Consider the following 24,570-nt stretch of genomic DNA (forward strand, 5'->3'; position numbering starts at 1 on the left):
TGTTCGATTTGCGCAGTATTGTTGTTGAATAGCTTTTACATGTTTAGAGTTACAGAGAAGGTCTAGTGCTAGAATTATTGCTCTCACTCTAAGCCCTTGTACACACGATCAGAGATTCCGACGGAATGTGTCCGATCGGAGCGTTTTGACGGATATTCCGACTGTGTGTGGTCTGCATTGGACTGTTTCCGTCGGAATATCCGTCGGACCAAATTTTCCAACTTGCCGGAAATATTTTCCGACAAAATTCTCTGATCGGACATACTCCGATCATGTGTAGAGAATTCCAATCGGACAAAGTGCCACACATGCTCAGATCAAATTCCTACATCAAAGCTATTGGCTACTAGCCTGAACGTAGTCCCATCGTAACGAAATTACGTCATCACGTTCTGAAAGATCGGATTTTCCGACAACTTTGTGAGACCGTGTGTATGCAACAGTTTCGGACAAGATCCGTCGGACAAAATCCGACGGACATAATCCGACGGATTTGGTTGTCGGAATCTCCGACCGTGTGTACAAGGGCTAACAATCGTGGCAATACCTCACATGTGTAGTTTGAACACCGTTTTAATTTGCGGGTGCGACTTAACTATGCGTTCACTTCTGCATGCGATCTCGGATGGAGCCGAGCGGGGGCCATCGTTCCCTTCCCTCTGACAGGCTCCATGCCTGTCAGAGGGAAGGACACAATCATCTCCGCATTACCAATGGCCCCGGTAAGTGGCAAAGATAACCGGAACACGGCAGGAGGGGGCCCTCTCCCACCCCAGATAAATGTGATCTTGTGGTTAATCTGCCGTAGGGACCACTTTTATCTGAAAGCCAGCCGCTCGCCATTGTTGAAAATACCGGGGTTATGGTAGCTATCTGCTGCCACAAGAATGGTATTTAGCGTCAAAGTACCGACATACAATGACTGCGATTTGCGCTAATGGCTTACCCTCCGTATACAAGTCCCACATCAGGGTTTAGGGTTTCCATTTGCTTCATGGTACCACAAAGACCACGGGAGCTCAGAAAACAAAAGTCCACACTTTCTCACAGCTGTGAGATACTCCACTCCACTTCACCGACATGTGCTGACTCCTTCCTGCTCTTTTTCAGGACCCCCCCCCCCCTCCCCAGGGAGTTAACCCTCTCAGGACCAAAATCCCTGTCATTCGGATTGGAGGCTCTTTCCTACCCAAAGTCTCTCCAAGCAGCCAAATTCTGGGTCTCAAATGAGGACTATGTTCCACCACAAAATTGAACTCTTGTAAGGCCAAGAACCATCTGGTTCCCCTGGCATTAGTTTGTTCTCATTCAGGTCAGTGGGGCATGGTCTGACACCAGGTGAAACTTTCTGCCAAGGAGAAAATATTATAGGGATTCTAGAGCCTACTTATTGACCAGGCACTGGGCTATACCGGACTGGTCACCTTAATAGTCTATCTGCTTGGGGCATCAGCTAGCATTGAAGTTTGATACCTAATTGAACTATCTAAAGCATTACAAAACCGCTGTGCTTCAGTACCAACACAATCAAGTTTGACTATTTACTCTATGAATTCTCAATGATATTTGGTTCAAGCATTGTCCATACATCTGCTGATAACATTTTCCTCATATGTGCTCAGGATTGTGATAAGGTTTTACTCACGGCTTTACATTTGTTTCTGTAACAATGTCATGCTCAATTACCTTGGTATGACCAGGCAGGCTGAAAAATCTCCATATTCCAGAATAAAAATTATTTTACCTTCTGAGTTTGTGGCTTGACCAAGTTGGTGGTGGCAACTGGGACTAAGTCCACCCCTACCGGGGGCTTTGAGTTAACCTCAGGCAAGGCAGCTACCTGCTTTTGGCCCTTCCAGGGCTTTAATAGATTGACATGGTAGATTGGGTAAGGTTTTTGCTTCCCAGGTTGCTTTACTTCATAATTTACCTTTCCAACCTTTTCTACCACATTGAATGGCCCCTGCCATCCATCCAGGAACTTACTCTCCATTGTGGGTATATGCACAGCCACCTGGTCCCCAATCTGGAACTGTCTAAGCTTGGTGGACTGGTTGTACACCCTTCTGCGTGCTTCTTGTACCTTCTGTAAGTAATCCCTGACCAAAGGCATCACTTTAGCAATGCTCTCCTTCATTTGAGTGACATGCTCTGCCACAGTCAAAGAAAGATCCACTTTCCCAGGTTTTTTTTAACATGACAAGCAGGCCCCATGGTCTTTCCCCATACACCAATTCAAATTGCTGAAACCAGGTACAGTAAATGTTTGAGGTGCCTCTCTGATGGCAAACATTTAGATTCATCTTCTAGTGAATATACTAGTAAGCTCTAAGAGCCATGTTCATGGGCACACCCTCGGCTGTTTCTGCTCCCTGCTACGCTCTGTATTTGAATCCATGGAGGTAGGATGTATTTGTATACTTGATAAAGTGTTTCTTCCTTTAAGGCTGACCCATCTCTGTGAAAAGGAGGAATCTTTTGGACATGGAGTAGCTCAATTTATTGCATAATTAAATATCCTCCCTAATTTCTTTCTAGATCGTACACTGAGGAGAGACTCTAGGAACATTGAGGGGCGTTATCCATTTGTTCATTCCTCTTTGGTGCAATTGTGATTGGACTTGTGCAGATAGGTGGGGACCCCCCTGACACAATTGTGCTCTTTGGACACATATGTGTTGTTTGTCCACGATTCAAATGCTGCCACTTGTCCAGTAGTGGATTTTCATGATGAGCTTTCTGGGTATGTCCTTTTATGTGATTGCAATGCTGTGTATTCTATGTTTGAAGCAACTGTTTTAAATTATCATACATATTGTTACTCATTAATGTTTTTGATTTCTACTATTTAGTGTGATCCCATCCTGACAAAAATCCCCTGACGAAGGGACGTATTGTGTCCTGAAATGCGTCAGGACGTCTGGATTCTATATGGTAATTAATCACCATTGCCATCAATGTTTTCATTGCTTTGAAAACTCCATAACTTAGATATATATGTATACAATTTTTGAACAAACTATTTTGTATTTTATGTACTCTGTTGACGTTAATGTCCCAGTTATTATGGGGGTATATCCCTTTTCTATCTAAGGAATGTTAGCAGCTTAAATTGGTATCATTGGATGTTCTCTTTTTATATCTGATGGCAAACATAGGCACTGGAAGTAAGCAGTCCCAGTCTTTTCCATCTTTTTGTACCACCCCCTTGAACATAGATTAGAGTCTTATTCAGTCTTTTAATAAGATAGCAAGACATACGCAATTGTTTGATGTGAAACAGCTTGCACAGGTCTGCCATCACCTTTAACATGAGCAGAGTGAATTTTTTCAGGGAACACAATTCTTGAGAATATGTTCATTATTTCTCTGGCAGTCTTTGAGACGGGGGAATGAACCTTCAAATAATTGCTTAAAGCCTAACTCCAGTCAAAGTTTTCTTTTTTCATTTGGAGAGCGAGGAAGAGTTAAAACTCCAGTCATCTGTTTATGTACAGTATATCTGTACCTGTGTTGTTGACTTTTTTCCTTATTTCTATGCCTGCGTAACCCATACAAAAAATGGGGAGGTGGGGATGGGGAATCCTTGGGACAGAAAAACACCAACAGCAAAAGAAAACACTACCAGAAGTTCAAACTCTTCCCAACTCCAAAGGCGTGTTTGTATGTGTCATCCAGAAAGAGGTTTTCTTAGCACTTCCTGTCCTAACAGGAAGTGTGGGGAATTTTACCCTCTGAGGACACAGATGACACTAAATCATGATAGGAGACTTCTACTCTCTATCCAAAATAAAGTTAAAAAAAGTTTTGGCTGGATTCTGGGACAAGAACAGTAGGGATTCGGTTTGCGGCAAAACATGCGAACAGGCAAAAAAATTGTGTGAACACACGAACACTGTTAAAGTCTATGGGACTCGAACGTGAAAAATCAAAAGTTCTAATTTTAAAGGCTAATATGCAAGTTATTGTCATAAAAAGTGTTTGGGGACCTGGGTCAGTTTTAAAAACGGCCATTTTTTTGGGAGCAGTGATTTCTAATACCTAAAGTGAAACAATAAAAGTGAAATATTCCTTTAAATATTGTGCCTGGGGGTGACTATAGTATGCCTGTAAAGTGGCGCATTTTCCCGTGTTTAGAACAGTCCCTGCACAAAATGACATTTCTAAAGGAATAAAAGCCATTTAAAACGATTGCGGCTGTAATGTAATGTCGGGTCCCGGCAATATAGATGAAAATCATTGAAAAAAATGGCATGCGTCCCCCCCCCCCCCAGCACATTACCAGGCCCTTTGGGTCTGGTATGGATATTAAGGAGAACTCTGCACCCAAATTACAGGCCCTATGTACTCTGAACAGCAGTATACAAGTGGTCCCTGGGTTACAAACAAGATAGGGACTGTAGGTTTGTTCTTAAGTTGAATCTGTAATTTGAAGCAGGAACATTTTTAAAGGGTAGCTCCAGCCCAAAAAATCTATTTTTAAGCTTTTTGGATAACATAGGGAAGGGTTATCACCCCTGTGACATTTGTTTTGCTGTCTGTGCCCCTGTTCAGAAGATTTCACCTCACTTTCTGTCCCAATGACAATTGGATTTTGAAAATTGTGAGTTATTATGGAAACTAGGATTGGTGATAAAGCATCAGTGGAGATACCTTTTTCCCATATTAACTCTTAGCCCTTGTACACACGGTCGGAGATTTCGACGAAAAATGTCCGATCGGGCCGTGTTGTCGGATAATCCGGCTGTGTGTGGGCTCCATCTGACTTTTTCAGTCGGAATGTCCGACCAACAAAGTTGGAGAGCTGGATATAAAAGTTTCCGACAACATGATCCGATCGGACTTTGTCCGATCGTTTGTAGAGAATTCCGATCGGACAAAGTGCCACGAATGCTCAGATCAAAGTACGAGACCAAAGCTATTGGCTACTAGGCTGAAAGTAGTCCCGTCGGAACGAACAAACGTCATTACGTTCCAAACGATGGGATTTTCCTACAACTGTGTCCGACCCTGTGTATGCAACACCAGTTTCGGACAAAATCAGACGGATTTTGTGGTCGGAATTTCCGTCCGTGTATACAAGGGCTTACAGTAGAGAATTTCTCTTCCTATGGGTAGATTTCTGCTCACTTCCTGTTGTCTCCCTCTGTTTGTAAGTAGGAGTCGTTTGTAAGTCGGATATTTGAAAATAAGGGACCGCCTGTATATACTATACGGCCTGACCTATACACAAAATTGGGCCTTAGGTGTTGGTAGTACCAGAACACTGTAAGCCCTCACAGTTACTCATGGTGGTGCTGGAATGGGCCCCGCTGTGAAATATTATATCAAGAATTGTAATTACATGCCCCTGTTAAACAGGGGCAGAAAAACTGGGCCTTAAGTGGTAGTGGTGGCACAACAGTGTAAAGCTTCACAGTTACTCTTGGTGGGCACAGGAACAGCCCTGCTGTGATATATTAGATCAAAAACTGTAATTTCATACCCCTGTTAAACAGGGGCAGAAAAATTGGGCCTTAGGCAGTGATGGTGGTGGTGCCACAACACTGTAGCCCCTCAGATACTCTTGCTGGGCACAGGAATGGGCCCTGCTGTGAAATATTAGATCAAAAATTGTAATTACAATACAGTGCAGCCGTAGTGTAGTTGCTACTACCTTTCTGGTGGTGTACACAGTACACAATACAGTGCAGCTGTAGTGCAGTTGCTACTACTTTTCTGGTTGTGTACACAATAAAGTGTAGTGCGGTGTTGCAAAACAAAATATACATCATGTCCAGAAGGCCACCAAGGAGAGGCAGACGTTCACAGGCCACTAAAAAAGGGCAAACAGGCTTTGTGTCTACAGTAAACAGTGCTGGTCGTGCATCCTCTGCAGGTGGCTGTGGGGAACAATTGTCCTTTTTTTCTGCTGCTGGCCATGTTATTGAGCCAGAACATGCAGAAGAGTTGGTGGAATGGATAACAAAGCTGTCCTCATCCTCCTCATCCTCTGTCATCCAGGCTCAGAGTAGTTTTCCTTCCTATGCAGCTGCCAAAACGACCTATTCCCCCGGCTCCTTGTCCACAGTCACTTCTTCTGTAGCCCCAACATCATGCATGGAGAAGTCCCCCAAACTATTCAACCACAGTGTTGGGTACATGCTTCTGGAGGATGTGCAGCAATTTGAAGGCTCCGATGTTGGTTCCAAGGTTGAGGAAGGGAGTAACATGAGCCTAGAGAGGACAAGAAACTGGTAGTCATGTTACCCCAGTTGCAGCATAGAGCCACGTTTGCTCCAGTGACAATTAGGGAGGGGATGATGAGGTCACTGACACTACTTGGGTGCCTGATAGAATAGAGGAAGCAGGATGTCCTCTAGGGGCCAGCTTAAGGGCAGCCACACTACTGCATCACACCGCAGAGCTCCGCAGGTGCAGGGTGCAGGGTGTTGCTGACTCCCTGCTGATTTTGAAAAGTTCCTTGATGTGGGCCTTTTTGGACACCTGTGCAGCAGATCGCCCCAGAGTCTGCATTACATGGTTCAGTTATATCTAGGGGCAAGAGCAGATTTGGAGACCTTTCCAACAGAACATTCACTGGGTTACTTGAGGATGGACCACTGGCCAGAACTAGCTAAATATGCAATTGAGCTACTGGCCTGTCCTGCATCCAGTGTACTTTCTGAATGCACATTCAGTGCTGCTGGAGGGTTTGTTACAGATCATAGATTGACCAAAATTACAAATCCATCCATCCAAGTAAAAAAATAATACAAAGGAATGCCAACTTTGTATATAGCAATTTACCTGGAGTTCCACTTTAAACAGCAGGCCAAAGTTACCTTATTTGCCCATTCTGCCCATCGTATTTTTTTAGTCTGGATGGTACAAAGGGAACAGAGAGATTTCCTGGAAATCAGGCTTTTTATTAATCTTGTCAGCAGATATGTAGAAAATGCATTAAATAAAGTTAGAGTAAATGACATTCATGCCAGATCTCTTTGGTCCAAATCATTAAGGCCATTATTTTAATTGTCTCTAACTTATAGTCAATATTTACTGCGTTATCCTGGATTGTGATTTGTCATGACTAAGCGGTATTACAAAAAAAGCCTACTGCAACACAAAATGGATGGTTAATTGCACTACATTTACGAATCCATTCTGCATTATTTCACTTGGAAATGAGCTGAACCCGTTTGGAAAACGGAGCTTACATGGGCAACTTTTAGCTACATAGGAGCTGAGAATATCTTAGTTTAATCTGACACGTGTAACATCCAGGTTGAAAATGTCAATGCTATTCCAAATCAATGACCATTAACAAGGAGGAGAGATGGTCTACAATTTAAAGAGACAAGTTAAAGCGAAATTGTACTTTGTCAATCAATATTGACTATATTTTTATGCTCACACTGCTAGCATTAATAATAAATAGATGGAAAAATATATCATATTTACATGTTTTAATCACTTAAGCCCTGACCCATTTTCCAGCTAAAGGACCAGGCCCCTTTTTGCGATTCGGCACTGTCATTTTAACAGACAATTGCGCGGTCATGGGACGTGGCTCCCAAAAAAAATTGCCGTACTTTTTTTCCCACAAATAGAGCTTTCTTTTGGTGGTATTTGATCACCTCTGCGGTTTTTATTTTTTGTGCTATAAACAAAAATAGAGCGACAATTTAAAAAAATTTTTTATATTTTTTACTTTTTGCTATAATAAATATCCCCCAAAAATATATAAAAAAACATTTTTTTCCCTCAGTTTAAGCTGATACGTATTCTTCTACATATTTTTGGTAAAAAAATAATAATCGCAATAAGCGTTTATTGATTGGTTTGCGCAAAAGTTATAGCATCTACAAAATAGGGGATAGTTTTATGGCCTTTTTATTAATAATTTTTACAAGTAATGGCGGTGATCAGCGATTTTTATTGCGACTGCGACATTATGGCAGACACGTCAGACAATTTTGACACATTTTTGGGACTATTGGCATTAATACAGCGATCAGTACGATTAAAAATGCACTGATTACTGTAAAAATGTCACTGGCAGTGAAGGGGTTAATCACTAGGGGCAGCGTAGGAGTTAAGTGTGAGTGTATGTGTTTTTTTACTGTTGGGGGGCATAGCTTGACATGTGATGTCACTGATCGTCTTTCCCTATAACAGGGAACAGACAATCAGTGACAGCCACACTAGGAAGCACGAGGGGAGAGGTTTGTTTACACTTACCTCTCTTTGTTCTTCAGCTCTGTGACCTGATCGCGGGACACTGGCGGCGATCGGGTCCACGGGTCCCGCGGCCATGGTCACGGAGCTCAGGACCGGGTCGCGAGTGCGCCGCCAGTGGCAAGCTCACGACCCATGGCTGGGCTCTTTAAGGGCAACGTACCTGTACGTACCTGTGCCCAGCCGTGCCATTCTGTACATCGGCGTGAGGCGGTCCTTAAGTGGTTAAACTTTTTTTTTTTTTACTTTTTCAGTTGCTTCTTGGTTTCCAGGCATGGGCAAATAATACATATCAGGAGTATTCAGGAGGGGGGAGTGGTTTTCTAAGCTAAACACTCCCACCTGCCTGCATCCCTGAGCTAAGGGCATATGGATTTTTATTTTATTTTTTATTGGAAAAAGCCAACATTAAGTTTGATTTACATTGTACATACATCTCAAGTCACAGGTTTGCATAGGTGTAGTTAATATTTGCATAAATACTTTCTATATTTCCATTCAATTAAGTACCTATGTAGGGTTATAGATTTCTGTATCTGTAGGTGATAGTAGTACTCTACTATAGTTTAAATTAGGCTGATTGCAAGGTTTGGGAGTTGTTATACACAGTTTCCCAGTCCTCCAGCCATCTAACCCATACTTTAGAATACTTGTGAGTGCATCCCCTATGGCAGTGATGGCGAACCTTGGCACCCCAGATGTTTTGGAACTACATTTCCCATGATGCACTGGCACTCTGCAGTGTAGTTGAGCATCATGGGAAATGTAGTTCCAAAACATCTGGGGTGCCAAGGTTCGCCATCACTGCCCTATGGGCATAGACAAGTTTTTTAAGTGGTAGTTTATCATTTACATCCTTCTTCCCATGCCGTAATGTGTGTGCGTGTGTGGGGGGGGGGGGGGGGGGGCGGTGCCTGCGTCCATACCGTGGCTATTACTTTGCGTGCTATAAACAGAGTATCATGTATAAATGTAGCTTGGTGTTTGTCACTTTCTACGTCTGGCAATAGCCCTAATAGACATAATTTAGGGTCAAGGACTACAGAGGATCCCATATTGTCATGTAGAAAACAAACAATTTAAGTCCAATATGCCTGAACATTTGGGCAATTCCATATTAGATGGTAGAAGGTGCCTGGGGCAGCCTGGCATATATGGCACATCGGATCATGTGAATGTTGAAACTTTGCCTTTTTTTAACGGTGTCATGTAGGCTTTATGTAAGATATATAGTTGTGTCAGTCTATCTGATAATTTGGGGGATACTGCCTTAGTTCCTTCAAGTATTTCATCCCAGTCTGCCTCTTCTATTGGGCCTGTATCCTGCTCCCATACTGCTTTTGTCTTTTGTGCAATTGTTAATGACCTCTGGTGTCTAAGAGCATGATACAGGTTCGATATAAGTTTAGAGGGGTCCTCTCCCATACTTATACTTAGTACAGGGGGAGGATCTGTTTCTATCTCTATACTTATTAATTGGGTTCTTATAGCATGGCGAAGTCCAATCCAAAGACATGCAGGTAGGTTAATTGGCTTCTGTCCAAAATTGGCTCTAGTATATGAATGGGGACCTTGGATTGTGGGCTCATTCAGGGTAGGGACCGATGTGAGTGTGCAATGTACAGGGATAGGGACAATTGTAGACACTCACTCAGGTTGAACTGGATGGACTGGTGTCTTTATTCAACCTTACTAACTATGAAACTATGAAACTATGAAGTTGTAAATATTTAAATACTCTGTGGTTTGGGAGTGTGTACTCCTCTTTGAGTGTTTGAAACGGTTTAAGTCCGGAGTTAGATAATACTTTATGTATATATATTATTCCATATGTACCCCATACTGTCGAGTCTGGGATTGATTCTATTTCAGGTATTTTCCCTATGTTTTGTTTTTTCAGAGCAATTTCCCATACCCTCTGAAGATAAAGCAGCATTCCCATTTTGTATCTTGCAGTTTTTTTTTAGTTGTTTGTTTCCCACAAAGGATAGCCTGGAGTGGGTGAAAGCTGGGTGCCTGGGTTTGTTGCACAGTAAGGATCTGCAGCATTGCAGTTCAGTTTTGCTGAAGTGGTACACATTGGAGAGTTGAGCTGCCAGGTAATAATCTTGTAATCTGGAAGGGATAGCCTCCTTCATATCTGTGGGGTTCTTTAGAACATGCCATGCCAATTTGTGTCTGTCATTCCCCCATACAAATACGTTTAGAATGGCTTCCATTTGCTTTAAGATTTTAAGGGGAATATAGAGGGGCGCATGCCATACCATCTTGGTCTCTAGATGAACACATGGGAACAGCATCTAAATGATCTAAGTGATCCAAGTAATTAATGCACAGCGGAAAGACAAGGAATGGATCCCCCCTGACTTTATCCCATACACAGTGTGAACACCTAGGAAAAGATCGATCCGAAGGGATCCTTCCCCTTAAAACCTCCCTACATGCTGTTTACCTTACAGCAGTAAGGTAATCATTTATTTAAACCACGGGTGTCAGTGACACTGAAGATTCATTTCTTAGCACTTAAAGGCACAGTACCACTGAATGTCAGTATAGCAGCACACAGTGTTCCTGCGAAACACTTGCACATCTGCACTATTGTTGCACACTGGACCAAGAAATAAACATCCAATATTGCACTAAAGACTTGATACACCCAGTGTGTTAATAAGAAGTTTTCTATCCATTTATTCATATATATTTTTGTCTTGTATATACATATTTTGTTTTTCTCCTTGATTTAAATAAGTTATTTTATGAATTATTCACTCTTTGCGTTTGTTGCACAATTTTGAAATCGCATATAGCTACACTATCTACCTTTTTATGCAATATTGCACATGCTGGATATATGTTTTATATTTATTCCTTAAATTTTGTTTATTGCACAATAGTAATTTTTTCTATGATGAACACCTATGTCCCTTTTTAACGGATATTTTAATGAATTTATGGTATTATTTTAGTATATTTTATCTGCACATTTGCACTTTATCTGGTTAGTGATACTGATGAATGTCTGCTAGCTATAATCACAACCTGATAATTCTAATAATTTATCATATTTAGAAGAGGGATTACATAATCACCTATGAGGAGCGCAACACCACCCTTTTTTCTTTGATTACCCAAATACTTGGACACGAGTTTGGTCCTTACGGTGTTTGCAGCACCTACCCTTTCAATATATCTATAGATTCCTTTTAGTGCAGGAGTACCTATTTTACATACCATGTAGATAATTTTAGGTAGTAAGATCATTTTTATTATGTTTATGCATCCCATTACCCCTAATGGTAATCTCGACTATGTCTGAGTTTTGGATTTAATCATCTCAAAAATTGGTGTAACATTCATGGGCGTGTAGTCCGCCAGAGTCCTAGTGCCCTCCACCCCTAAGTATTTAATTTTGGACACTCTGGATAATGGTAGTGATGGGGTCGCCTTGGGGGGGGGGTGCGAGAGGTCAATAGCGAGAATTTAGGACTTGTCCCAGTTTATACAAAGTCCTGAGTTACTAACCATTTGTTCGATTATTCTCAGTGCGGCTTGAAGTGATGGACTCTGATCCGCTAAATACAGAATGGTGTCATCAGCATATAGGCATATTTTATCTACTGTGTGACCTCGCTGCAAGCTCATAATATTAGGGTCTGCTCTGATGGCAATTGCCCGTTTAGGCTCTGAGGAAAGGGGTTCTCCCCTGAAACGCGTCAGGCATTGTGTTGGGGTATTGGTCGATCTACTTGACATCAGGTCCAGGCTTGTTGATGTTCAGTGAAGTGGACCCTGCTGTATTGATTATGCCTTTTATCAATACTCGTTTGTGAGTAGCCATTTTGCTATATGTTTGGTTTGAATAAAGCTCTGTCTATGGTAATGCACTAGGTCAGTGCGCCCTCCTTTCTGTTTTCTCCAGCTTTTGAATACCCATTATTCTGAGGAGGGCTGCAAGACTTTTAGACACTACCTTGTGAAGCTGCCTGTATCACATATTGAGGATCCCGACACCAGAGCGCAGGAGAAGTTGTTATTTTCTTGTATCAAGGACAAGGAATGCCATGACTCTGTGTGAGTGAGTGAGTGAGTGAGTGAGTGAGTGAGTGAGTGTGGGTCCATGTTGGTGCGATTTGGGCTTGAAGCCTGTTAGTGGTACCTTTGGGACAGTGCCGTGCCTCTATGTTCATTTGGCAATGCCTATATTGAGACACTGAGGTTGATTTACTAAAACTGGAGAGTGCAAAATCTGGTGCACTTCTGCATGGCAGCCAATCAGCTTCTAACTTCAGCTTGTTCAATTAAACTTTGACAAAAAAAAACTGAAACCTGATTGGTTTCTATGCAGAGCTGCACCAGATTTTGCACTCTCCAGTTTTAGTAAATCGACCCACTGTCTCTGTCTAATGAGATGTTTTCGGGTGCTGGATGAGAAGAATCTTTGTTATTGGATAATTCTACTCCATTTGAAATCAATTTAAACCCCCACTCCCCCATCCTACCACACACACATACACAGTTATACTCAGTATACATGCACTCCGCTGTCATTTCAATGTCAGCTGCAGGGGAGGAAGGAGTGGTGAAGGCATGCTGGTATAGTGAGTATAAGGGATTGGGATGGGGGGAGGGGGTTTCCCCTAATGGGCAAGGTAACAGTGTCTCTTTAAAGCGGAAATACACTGTATCCGAGCACCACAAACCAAAAACACAATTTAATTTATTTTTAAAGTGGTTGTAAACCCTTACAAACCACTTTGACCTACAGGTAAGCCTAGATTAAGGCTTACCTGTAGGTCCAAGAAATATCTCCTAAACCATGATATTTGGCAAAATCAGGCACCACTGTCTACGGCGTATGCGCGGTAGACAGCGGTGCGCAGGCGCACTGAGCGCGCCGCTGCCAACCCTGATGAGTTTACTTCCTCTTTAATTATCAGTGCAAACTCACCCTTCCATCCATGTCTCCATGCTTTATTTTACTAGAAAATCACTTTGAAAAAAACCCCTAGCTTTTCTGGCCATGGCAATCTTGAGTAAGGGCAGAAACCTCATGTGGCATTTGTGTCCTGAAATCCATATGCCCTTGGGGCGTGGCCTGGACAGCAATGGAGTAGGAAGCACACAGAGTGAGCTCCTCTTGCTACACATCCTAACTACCATCCTGCATGCAAACCAGCCCAAAGAAAGCATCGATACAACAGGTACAGAACCCGGGAGTGGACAGTGAGCACGTCTCCGCCTAAAAGAACAACAGATGCGGTGGATAAGCTGCCGAAATACTGCCATCAAGATAAAGGACAGCCAGACCAAGATGGCGCTGACATGTGCTCCGCTACAGAACAACAGAGTGCGGACACAGCCAAGTTACTGGATGCCATAGCCACCCTCCAGGGGACACTCACCGCAAAGATAGATGAGGTCAAAATAGACATATCCCTGTTACGCCAAGATCTATCTAAAGTAAAAGACTGGATCACAGAGGCAGAGACCCGCATTGGAGCGGCAGAAGATATACTGCACCCATTAAGCCACACCACAGCAGATCTACAAAGACAAATACAGCAACTACATGCACATCAGGACGACATGAAGAACAAATTGAGAAGATGCAATCTCAGGTTCATTGGAATGCCAGAGAAAATAGAAGGCAGCAACCCAGAGACCCTCCTGATTGATCACTTTGGCAGGGAAGCTTTCTCTGTTATGTATGCGGTGGAGAGAGCTCACTGCATACCAGCAAAGCCCCCACCTGTGGGAGCCCCCCCCAGAACCTTTATTGCAAAGTTTCTTAACTTTAAAGACAGAGACAAAATCCTGAGAATGACCAAAGAACGAGGAAATATACCACTGGGTAATGGACATGTGGCACTTTTTGCTGACTTCTCCAATGAGGTTCAAAGGAGAAGAGCACAGTTCCAAAATGTTAAAACGGTGGCTGATGGTACTGCATCTCAAATATGTAAAGCTGTTCTCGGCCAGATTAAGGGTGGAAGAGGATGGCCGCGTTTAGTTCTTTGAGGATCCGAAAATGGATGCAGCCTGGCTAGATCAGCGTGGACGTCCAGCAATGTGACATGCTAAACACGGACACTGAGTGAGTACAACTACCCCCTGAATTAACACTACTGGAGGATCTCCCCCTCACCTTCTCTCTCCTCTCTTTCACTTTTCCTTGCACACTAACCTCTTAGAAAGCCTAGAGTCTAGTTGGGGATGGAGGACATTAACTGAGCATTACACGACGGGGAGGAACAGACCATATCCTGTACCCAAACATGGCATTACTACTCCAGGTGTGCATGGAAAGTATTGGCCAATGATCTTTTCTCCCACACCAAAAGATTTGCACATCCATGAGATTTTGCGGAACCGTATACTCACACCGCATGCACACTAGACTGTGTGTGAATCCTAACAGCAAGAGACTCGCACAGATGAAGGACTAACAAGCTTAGGACTTCACTCGCAGCCCTACCATGCGCTATACAGTGAGAAATCGCCCCCATCTCATGCATACAGCTTTTTTTTAGCAACATAGTTATTTTTCATGGTAAAATTGGTCAAAAAAATGTACCTCCAGCTAGTTTGGAAAGCTGGAAGATAGATCGAACTTTGGTTAATAGGTACTGCATGCTTCTGCCAAGTTGGGGAGGTGAGAAGCTGGGAGGGAAGGAAAATGCCAGATCATCAGATCAGAGCATTGGGGAAAAATGCACCGTGCACATGTTCATAAATTGGAAAGTAAGCCTAAAAGCATGTGATTATTATGTGAATTGTAGAATTGTACATACAATGACAAATGCATTATTTGAATGCAAAGGATACTACCTTGCTGGTATATATGCACATAGCAAGCCAATGAACACCATGGCAGACATTAAATTTATGACCTGGAATGTGCAAGGTATAAAATTAAAAAAATGCGGGATAAAATTAAACGCAGAGCAGTACTAACATTTAAAAAAAAACAGAAAGCGGATGTCATTGCACTAGTGGAAACTCATGTTACTGGGCATCTCCAAGCAGCATTGAAATGCCCCTGGATAGGATGGGCATACCATAGCACCCATACTAACCTGTCCAGGGGGGTTATCGTACTTATAGCAAAATATACCCCATCTGAGATGGTGCCATTGGTAACAAACCGGCAGGGTAGATTCATATTCATGCATGCACTTGTAGGGGGAGCCCCCTTGCTACTTCTAGCCAGCTATATCCCCCCTATACAGATCAGGCATGTTCACAGAGGGCCTAGCGTTTATTGTGCAACTCCCGTCAGTACCAGTCATATGGATGTGGGACTTCAACAACACAATGACTCCATCACTAGATCACCCGACACGTACCATGACGGAATTAACCTTAGTGGATGTGTGGAGGCATAACAACCCCACAACTAGAGCTTATACATGCCATTCCGTGAGCCTTAACACCATAGATTTTAATATTAGCGCCCAGTCATTGTTACCTAGCAATTGCCCGTTTAGGCTCTGAGGAAAGGGGTTCTCCCCTGTAACGCGTCAGGCATTGTGTTGGGGTATTGGTCGATCTACTTGACATCAGGTCCGGGCTTGTTCATGTTCGGTGAAGTGGACCCTGCTGTATTGATTATGCCTTTTATCAATACTCGTTTGTGAGTAGCCATTTTGCTATATGTTTGGTTTGAATAAAGCTCTGTCTATGGTAATGCACTAGGTCAGTGCGCCCTCCTTTTCTGTTTTGTTTTATCCCTTGTCCTTGTACACACCCGAGTCCCAGAACAGTAAATTCAGGTACCGACAATATCCCATACATCATTCCACCCCACTTCTGGATGATCCAGAGGCCTGCATACTCCACCAACTATAGGCCACAAGCAACAAGAATAAGGAGAGACAAGTTCAATACATCTTCTTTACTTTTACTGTTGTACAACAGGCATTAATACAGTCTTCACACTGTGGCAGTACAGTGATGTTCCCTATTGCCCTCAGACAGGGATGTGATAATTGTGTCCTCATCTTCCCTGTGCATAACCCACTTGTGAGTAAGTCTCTGTGGCATACCCCAGCTGGTAAAGGCATTTTTTTGGAATAGTTACATCTTCCTGGGGTAGGCCCCGACTTTCCCATGGGGGCCAACAAAAGAACCCTCTACTCCCTTCGTAGGACACCTTTACTGATCCAACTACCAAATGCCCTTACCATCTATATTTATAGCCTGTGACATGGGGAAAAGGGTGAAAGGGAACTGCGCTTCACCCAAATATCAGGTAGAAGCAAGAGATAAAATCCCCTGTTTGCCACTAGGGATGAGCTTTGAGTTTGAGTTGAACTCATGTTCGACTCGAACATTGCCTGTTTGCCTGTTCAGCGAACAGTGAACAATTTGGGCTGTTCGCGGCAAATTCGAAAAGCCAGAACACCCTGTACAAGTCTATGGGAGAAATCAAAGTGCTAATTTTAAAGGCTAATATACAAGTTACTGTCCTAAAATGTGTTTGGGGATCCGGGTACTGCCCCAGGGGACATGGATCAATGCAAAAAAAGTTTTAAAAATGGCCGTTTTTCAGGAGCAGTGATTTTAATTTCAAGAAAGTTTTATTGTATTTTCGTAGTTAAACAGAATAACATTGGCTCCATTGCAATAAAGATACATATAACAATACAGCGACCAGTATATATGTACCAATAAACAAAAGAAAAACATGAAATTGATACAAATAACATATCATGAGAGAGCCATACAACGAGCAAAGCGTAACAAATTCATGAACACCCTCAAGAATGGTCTAAACTGATCGGGGAGAACCCCCCGATACAGATCAAACAGGTCCAGGAGACCAGAAGCATGGCAAAAACGAGAAAAATTATTGTAAAAAAAATAAAAATAATCAGGGGATCCAGTAGAAGGCCCCAGAGCGACACCCGAGAGCCCAGGCCCCCCCACCCCAGTGGGAGCTAACTGTGTGAGGGCCTAGGACTCCAAGAGACCACCCCAACACCTCCCACCACATCCAACCCTAATTGGAAAAGTTTGTCCACACCCCTGGTCTCCTGGGTCCCCAAGTCAAAGATAGAAATTTGAACCATATGTACTTCTAAGGAGAAGGTCAGATCATAAATCCCTAGTGCCGTAACCAGCCTCCGACCTTCAAATATGCGTGGGTGCCATAACAAGTATAGTAGAACAAATGGAGAGAGGGGAAAAGATACCCCCCAAGAGAGAAAAGAAGAATACGTGGGAAAAGAAAGAGCGAAAAGTAAAATAGAAACAGAAAGGTTATATCTGGTGTATCTACCGGAAGAATCAAAGAGAAATCAACTGGACAAGCCAGGTCTAAGGGGAAGGTGGCAATAAGCGGCCCATGGATCCCAGGTGGTATAGAATCTCTCAACCTTATCATTCAATTTAGCCACTAGGTGCTCCTGTGACATAATCCAAGAGATTTTCCTTTTACAACACTGAAAAGAGACCGTAGGCTTTTTCCAAGCCTTCGCAATTGTAGTTTTAGCTCCCAACAGAATGAAGTAGGCAAGTTTCTGTTTAAGTTTGGACATGTTGGGTATGGATTGATTGAGAAGAGCTACATTTGGGTTAGGATGTACATTGGTATCGGATACTATGTTGATGGTTCTAAAAATTTTCTGCCAAAAGGACCGTATATGTGGGCAGGACCACCAAATATGTATCATAGTACCCTCCAGCTCGCAGCCTCTAAAACATAGGGATGAAGTACCAGGGAACATCCGAGCCAATCTAGCTGGGACATAATACCAACGGAATAAAAGTTTAAGGCTGGCTTCTATTAATGAAATATTGAAAATACCTGTAAAAGAGCGTGTGGCTGCCTGAGACCACTCAGTAGTGGACCATGAGCTTCCCGTGTCCTCCTCCCATGCTCGAGCGTAAGTCGGCTTTCCCTTCCTCGTCAGGAGCGCTGTGTAGATCAGAGAGATGCCGCCTTTCTGGTCTGTAGTATTGACACACCAGTGTTCATAAGGTGTGATGGAGGGGGGTGTCCGTTGATCGGACCAAATTGATTTTAAAAAATGAGATATTTGGGAAAATCTGAAAAGTTCCGTATCCGGCATTTCCAGTTTCTTTCTACAGTGAGAAAGGGTCAGGGGACCCCCCGGAGAAAGAAAGTGGCCTATGCGGTATAGCCCCTTGTCAGTCCACCATTTAAAAGCCTGAATGTTCAACCCAGGAGGGAAATTGGAGTTGTTAAATATATGGGCCAGCGGTTTCAGTGGAGATGTCAGAGTGTTATGTTTGAAGAGCTTTGAACAGAGGGCTACAGAGTGGGAAAGTGTAGGTGACATGATGGCTGGTCGCACCTTCGGATTGCACCAAAGCAGGAAGTCTATAGTGTGAAGTGGGACTGCTTTCCTCTCCATAGAGATCCAATCCGGTTTTGTACCTTTGGAAAAGACCAGAGAAATCTGCGACAATTGAGCTGCCATGTAATAGTTCCACATATCCGGGAGACCCAACCCTCCTTGAGATTTTAAGCGAAGCAAATTTCTAGATGGGCAACGGTAACCCTTTTTCCCCCAGACAAAGCGAATGATCTCAGATTGTAATTTGTTAAGGACCTGCTTACGAATCGGAATGGGAAGAGAGCGAAACAAGTACAGAATACGGGGAAGTAGCGTCATTTTAACAGCATGAACCCTACCTAGCCAGGACAGACCACACTTCGACCACTGTTCCAGATCTCTCCTACAGTTGGTTAACATAGGGGGATAATTAGCATTAAACAGATCTTTGATGTTAGGAGTTAGTTTTATCCCCAGATAAGAGATTTCTTTGGGAGCCCATACAAAATCAAAGTTTCTAACAAGCTGCAGAAGGCGGTCCGGAGGAATATTAACGTTCAATGCCATTGATTTATGCATGTTAACTCTAAGTCCAGAAATCCCACTAAACTTACCCAACACTTTATAGATCATTGGTAAAGAAATTAGGGGAGAGGTAATATACAGAAGAAGATCATCTGCATATAACGCACATTTATGAATCTGGTCTCCACATACCACCCCCCGAATGTCCGGGTTCGTCCGAATAGCTATCGCCAAAGTTTCTATTGCAATTGCAAATAGCAGGGGGGATAGTGGACAGCCCTGTCTAGTACCTCTTCTAATATGGCATGGGGCAGAATATTTACCCAACAATCGTATTTGTGCTGAAGGAGTAGAGTAAAGTGAATTTATTAAATTAAGGAAAGAAGGGCCAAATCCCCATCTGTGCAGGATATCTGATAAATAATCCCAGTCTATTGAGTCGAACGCTTTATGTAGATCGATCGAAAGAAGGAACCCTTCCTGTGGGGGACCACCATCCCATTGGGAATTGAGGAGAGAAATGACATCTATGGAACGTCTTATCTGGTCCGGACCCTGCCTCCCGGGAATGAAACCCACCTGGTCTTTGTGTATGTATGCGGGAATAAAGCTCGCAATCCTATTGGCTAATATTTTAGTCATAATTTTAACGTCATTATTAATGAGAGATATAGGGCGATAGTTTCCCACATCACTGACGTCCTTTCCTGGCTTGGGTATTACCGAAATATAAGCCGAATTAAGGTCTACACTCAGGGGTGACCCCTTCCTAAGGGAGTTAAAAAAGGATACCAGGTGAGGAGCTAGGGTGGAGCTAAACTTCTTATAGTATCCCGTAGAAAAACCATCTGGACCGGGGGAAGAGCCTGTTTTCAGGGATTTGATTGTACTTAACACTTCATCTTGGGTAAATGGGGCTTCCAGGAGGTCCTTGTGATCAGTAGTAAGGGAGGGCAGTGGGAGGGAATCTAGGAAGGACTTCCGTTTCGAATCCGAGAGATCGGGGGTGTGTTCATAAAGTTTAGAATAAAACTGTAAGAAAGCCTTCATTATTTTCTCTGGATTCTGTGTTAACTCACCTGATGGCAATTTAATTTTAGGAAAAGCTAAGATGCGTTGTTTGGGGCTTAGTTTAACAGCAAGTTTGGAGCCGATCCTATCCCGTTGACTATAAAATTTAGCCCCTGTCCATCTGAGATGTCTTTCTGCTGCTGTCGTTAAGTGTAAATTTAAAAGGGTCCTAGCCTTATCCAATTGAGCTAGGGAGGCCGGAGTGGGGTGACGCTTATGGAGCCTAGCCAACGATCTAAATTAATTAGTCAGCTTAACCGTGTCAGCTTTATGTTCCGCTCTAAGTTTTGCCGATAATTTGATTATGTCTCCTCTAACTACTGTCTTATGAGCCGCCCATATAGTCATAGGGGAAACGTCCTCAGTCGTATTGTTACTGAAATAGTCTTGAATAAAGCCCTCGATAACCGAACAATGGGCCGGTTCGCTTAAAAGGGATTCCTGTAGACGCCAACGAGGTGGGGACCCCGTCCCCATTGGCCTGTTTATACTCAGAGTGACAATGGAGTGATCAGATAATGGAGTATCCACTATCTTAGAGCAATTGACAAGGGGGATCGATGTGGGTCTGACAAATATGTGGTCTATCCTGGCCAGAGTATTATGGGGTGCTGAAAAGTGGGTGTAGTCCTTTGTATGGGGGTTGACTTCCCTCCAAATGTCAATCAGTCCTGCTGAGTGTAGTGATTGGGCGATCTTAACGCTTTGTCTAGGTGGATGTCTGAGTTTTTGACCGCGAATACTAGATTTGTCCAAGGAAGAATCAAAAGCTATGTTTGAGTCCCCTCCAAGGATGATAGTACCCCTAAAATGAGGTGTAATCTTATGAAGTAAGGAGTCAAAGAAAGCCCTCTGCCCTTTGTTAGGGGCATAGTAAGATATAAACGTATACATCTCTCCATCAACCTTCCCCGATACTACAATGTATCTTCCCAGTGGGTCCGATACAGTCTCATGGTGTGTGAAATTAACATGTTTGGCCAGGCAAGTGGCCACCCCCTTTGTTTTGTTTGAAGCGGAGGAAAGAAAAAATTGGGGGAAATGTTGGTGGAGAAAGGTAGGATTATATGAAGCTGGGAAGTGAGTCTCTTGTAATAGGAGAACATCTGCATGCATAGACCGATAACTTTGGAACATTTTCCTGCGCTTGACAGGGGAGTTAAGTCCCTGAGTGTTATGAGAAAATATTTTGAGAGTGGGGGCTAAAGTGGTGGAACTAGGCATGAGATATGTGTGTAGAGGCTAGTTGAAAGGCTGCTTTCTTACCTGTGTAGTGAAACAGCACTACTTGGAGGAGTAGGCGCAAAGTGGGAGAAAATTCGCCGGGGCATGGGAAGGAAGACCACGGTCCGCCAGGATCCAAGGACTGTAAAATTGAGCAAAAGAGAGGAGCTATAGAAAAGAGGTGAAAAAAAGGAAGGAAGGATAGAGAAGGGGAAGAAAGAGACAATGTTAAAAACACCAGTATAACATCAAATGTATAGATAGGCCCTAACAAAAACATCTCCCCATAAAATCTGGGGTCCCCAGACCCCTGCCCACCCCACGGATGGAAGGTTTGGGTCATTCCGCCCCCGTAATCTAAGAGGACCGGAAAGTCCTAAATATAGGACCACCAGTATAGTTTCCAAGGGCACCAAAGGTGCTCTAGAAACCTGTCAGAGGTGCACTGGGTCCACCACAGCCCCAGAAACCGGAAAAATAAAACAAGCAAATGAGAGCTAAAACAAAAGCCCATAAGAAAGCTCATAGGCAGAACGTCCCTGAGAATAAGAACAAACCTGAAATATAACTAACCACCAGTAAAGAAACGAAGAAAATTGATAAAAAACAAATAACAAAACCCTGTTACTGGTCATTGTGGTTGCAGTGAAGAGGCCTACTCAGTAGGTCTATACTCTCTCAAATCCCCCCCTCCCCCTAACAAGGCCCCTATAGAGCAGCCCGCTCCAGCCGGGCGTAGGGCTGGGTCAGGCTGCCCCATACAACAGCAGGAACCCCGTGGGCCAAAAACCCCCGCCCCCAGTAATTGCCAACTGAAAAAGCATGCCTGCCTGGCCCAAAAACCTGGGATCCTAACTGGGAAAACTCAGAGAGACAAATGGAAAGTAGATAGCAATAAAATGAACCCCAGGTTAGGATACATACAATCATAAAGAGTCCTGTAAAACTGTAAATGAATAGAACTTTAGAACCCACCCACCCCCCCTACCCCATAGGGCCGAGGCCCCTCAATCCCTCCCCTCCATCCCTCCCTACCTGAGTCCCCCAGTCCAATAACAATGAGAAAAAACAAAGAGGGAAGTATATAAAAAAAAATTGGGAAGTACAGGTGAATGGCCCTAGGCCAAAGGAGGGAGTCCCAGAAAGGGTCACTGAATGGTTCTGTAAGTGGTCAAAAAACCAGCGAAAAAAGGAAGAGTCTGGCAATAATCAAGAACAATTATCCATTCTTCTGAGGACGAATCCACATCAGGGCGGGAGATTTTCTTTGGAGCGTTTTTGAGTGCTGTTGTAGCCAATTTGGTTGTAGAGGACTGGCCGGAGGAGGCCTCTTTGAAGAGGCCGGGGTCCCTCTGACGGGTTGCCTGGGGGGTGTGTCCTGAGGAATTAAACCCAGCTGAAGTAAAAGTTTTTCGCCGTCAGCAAAAGAGGAGAATCCAAGATGCTTATTCATGTAAGAGAAATTAAGGCGTAGAGGAAAAGACCACCTGTATGGAATCTGTTTATCCGCCAGGATTTGAAGAAGTGGCTTGAGGGCACGTCTTTTCTGTACCGTATAGGGTGACAAATCAGTGAAAATCTGAATTTTATGTCCCAGCAGTTTGAGGTTGTCTGAGAACCTGGCTCTTTTCATAACCTCTTCCTTTACAGAGTAGAAGTGTGTTTTGACTATAATGTCTCTAGGGAGGCCATCTGAGCGGGGAGGCTGTAGGGCCCTGTGTGCTCTGTCGAGTTCCAGACGTTGTTCAGTAATATCAGGTATTAGATCCTTAATCAGTTGCTTCACAGCCGCAGGGACATCTTTCTCGGATTCGGGGAGACCCCTGATCCTAAAGTTATAACGTCTCGATCTATTCTCGAGGTCGTCGATTTTTGCGCAAGCGGTTTCAAGCTGATCCTGCAGATCCTGTAATCTGGCTGTATTCTGATTAATTCGTGCAACTGCCTGATCTGCTTTCTTTTCAATAGTGTCAATTCTCACCCCAATGTGCTGCAAGTCAGAGTGTATGGAAGCAGAAATCTGTGCTGCATTTTCTGCCAGACTTTTGGCTAGAAGCTGGGAAAAAGCTTTCATCATGGAGGGAAAGTCATTAGGAGCAGGGGCTGCAATATCAGAATCAGCATGTGAGAGAAGCATGCCTGTGTGAGGATCCAGCATGGGGGTGGAAGGACAATCCCCGTCCAGTCTGCTTAATAAAGATTCTGTGGACGCTGGAGAGGCAGCCTGGGGGAGAGGAGGAAAGTCAGTACCTGGGGAGCACGGAGGGGCCAGGTCCTGGTCAGCTATAGACTCCTCAGCGAGGTCCGCGCTGTGTGTTGTCTTGTGTCCTGCCGCCGTCATCTTGGCATAGCTGACAGGAACGGATTGCGCCGACATCTGTCCCAGGAGATTGCGCCGCGGATGCGAGGCCGACATCCGTGGATTCCTGGCGGTTTCGTCTATCCGCCTGGCCCGGTGGTGATCGTCGTGGGACGTTCCGAGAGCTCCGGTGTTCAAATTGGGGCCGTGGTGGAGCGGAGCTCTAGAAGCCAGCGGCCATCTTGTGAGCTGCCGCGCATGCGCCTTTGGAGCAGTGATTTTAATAATGATTAAAGTGAAACAATAAAATTGTAATATTCCTTTAAATTTCGTACCTGGGGGGTGTCTATAGTATGCCTGTGAAGGGGCGCATGTTTCCCGTGCTTAGAACTGTCCCTGCACAAAGTGTCATTTCGCAAGGTAAAAAGGTCTTTTAAAATCACTTTCCATTGTCGGCTCCCGTAATACAGAGAACAATCAATGAGTGTTCTCTGTATTAGCCGGCAATTCATTCATTGATAAAAAAAATAAAAAGCGTGGGGGTTCCCCTAAATTCAATTACCAGGCCCTTCAGGTCTGGTATGGATATTAAGGGGAACCCCATGTCAAATTAAAAAAAATTGACGTGGGGGTCCCCCTAATTATCCATACCAGACCCTTCAGGTCTGGTATGGATATTAAGGGGAACCCCGCATCAAATTTAAAAGAAAATTTGACGTGGGAGGGCCCCCCTAAAAATCCATACCAGACCTTTATCCGAGCACGCAACCTGGCAGGCCGCAGGAAAAGAGGGGGGGCGAGAGAGCGCTCCCCCTCCTGAATCATACCAGGCCACATGCCCTCAACATTGGGAGGATGCTTTGGGGGTCTGTGACCCCTCAAAGCACCATGTCCCCATGTTGATGTGAACAAGGGCCTCATCCCCACAAC

Source organism: Lithobates pipiens, unplaced genomic scaffold, assembly GCF_037356315.1.
Source record: "Lithobates pipiens isolate NorthernLeopardFrog02 unplaced genomic scaffold, aLitPip1_a1.2 Scaffold_19, whole genome shotgun sequence".
Classification (NCBI taxonomy): Eukaryota; Metazoa; Chordata; class Amphibia; order Anura; family Ranidae; genus Lithobates; species Lithobates pipiens.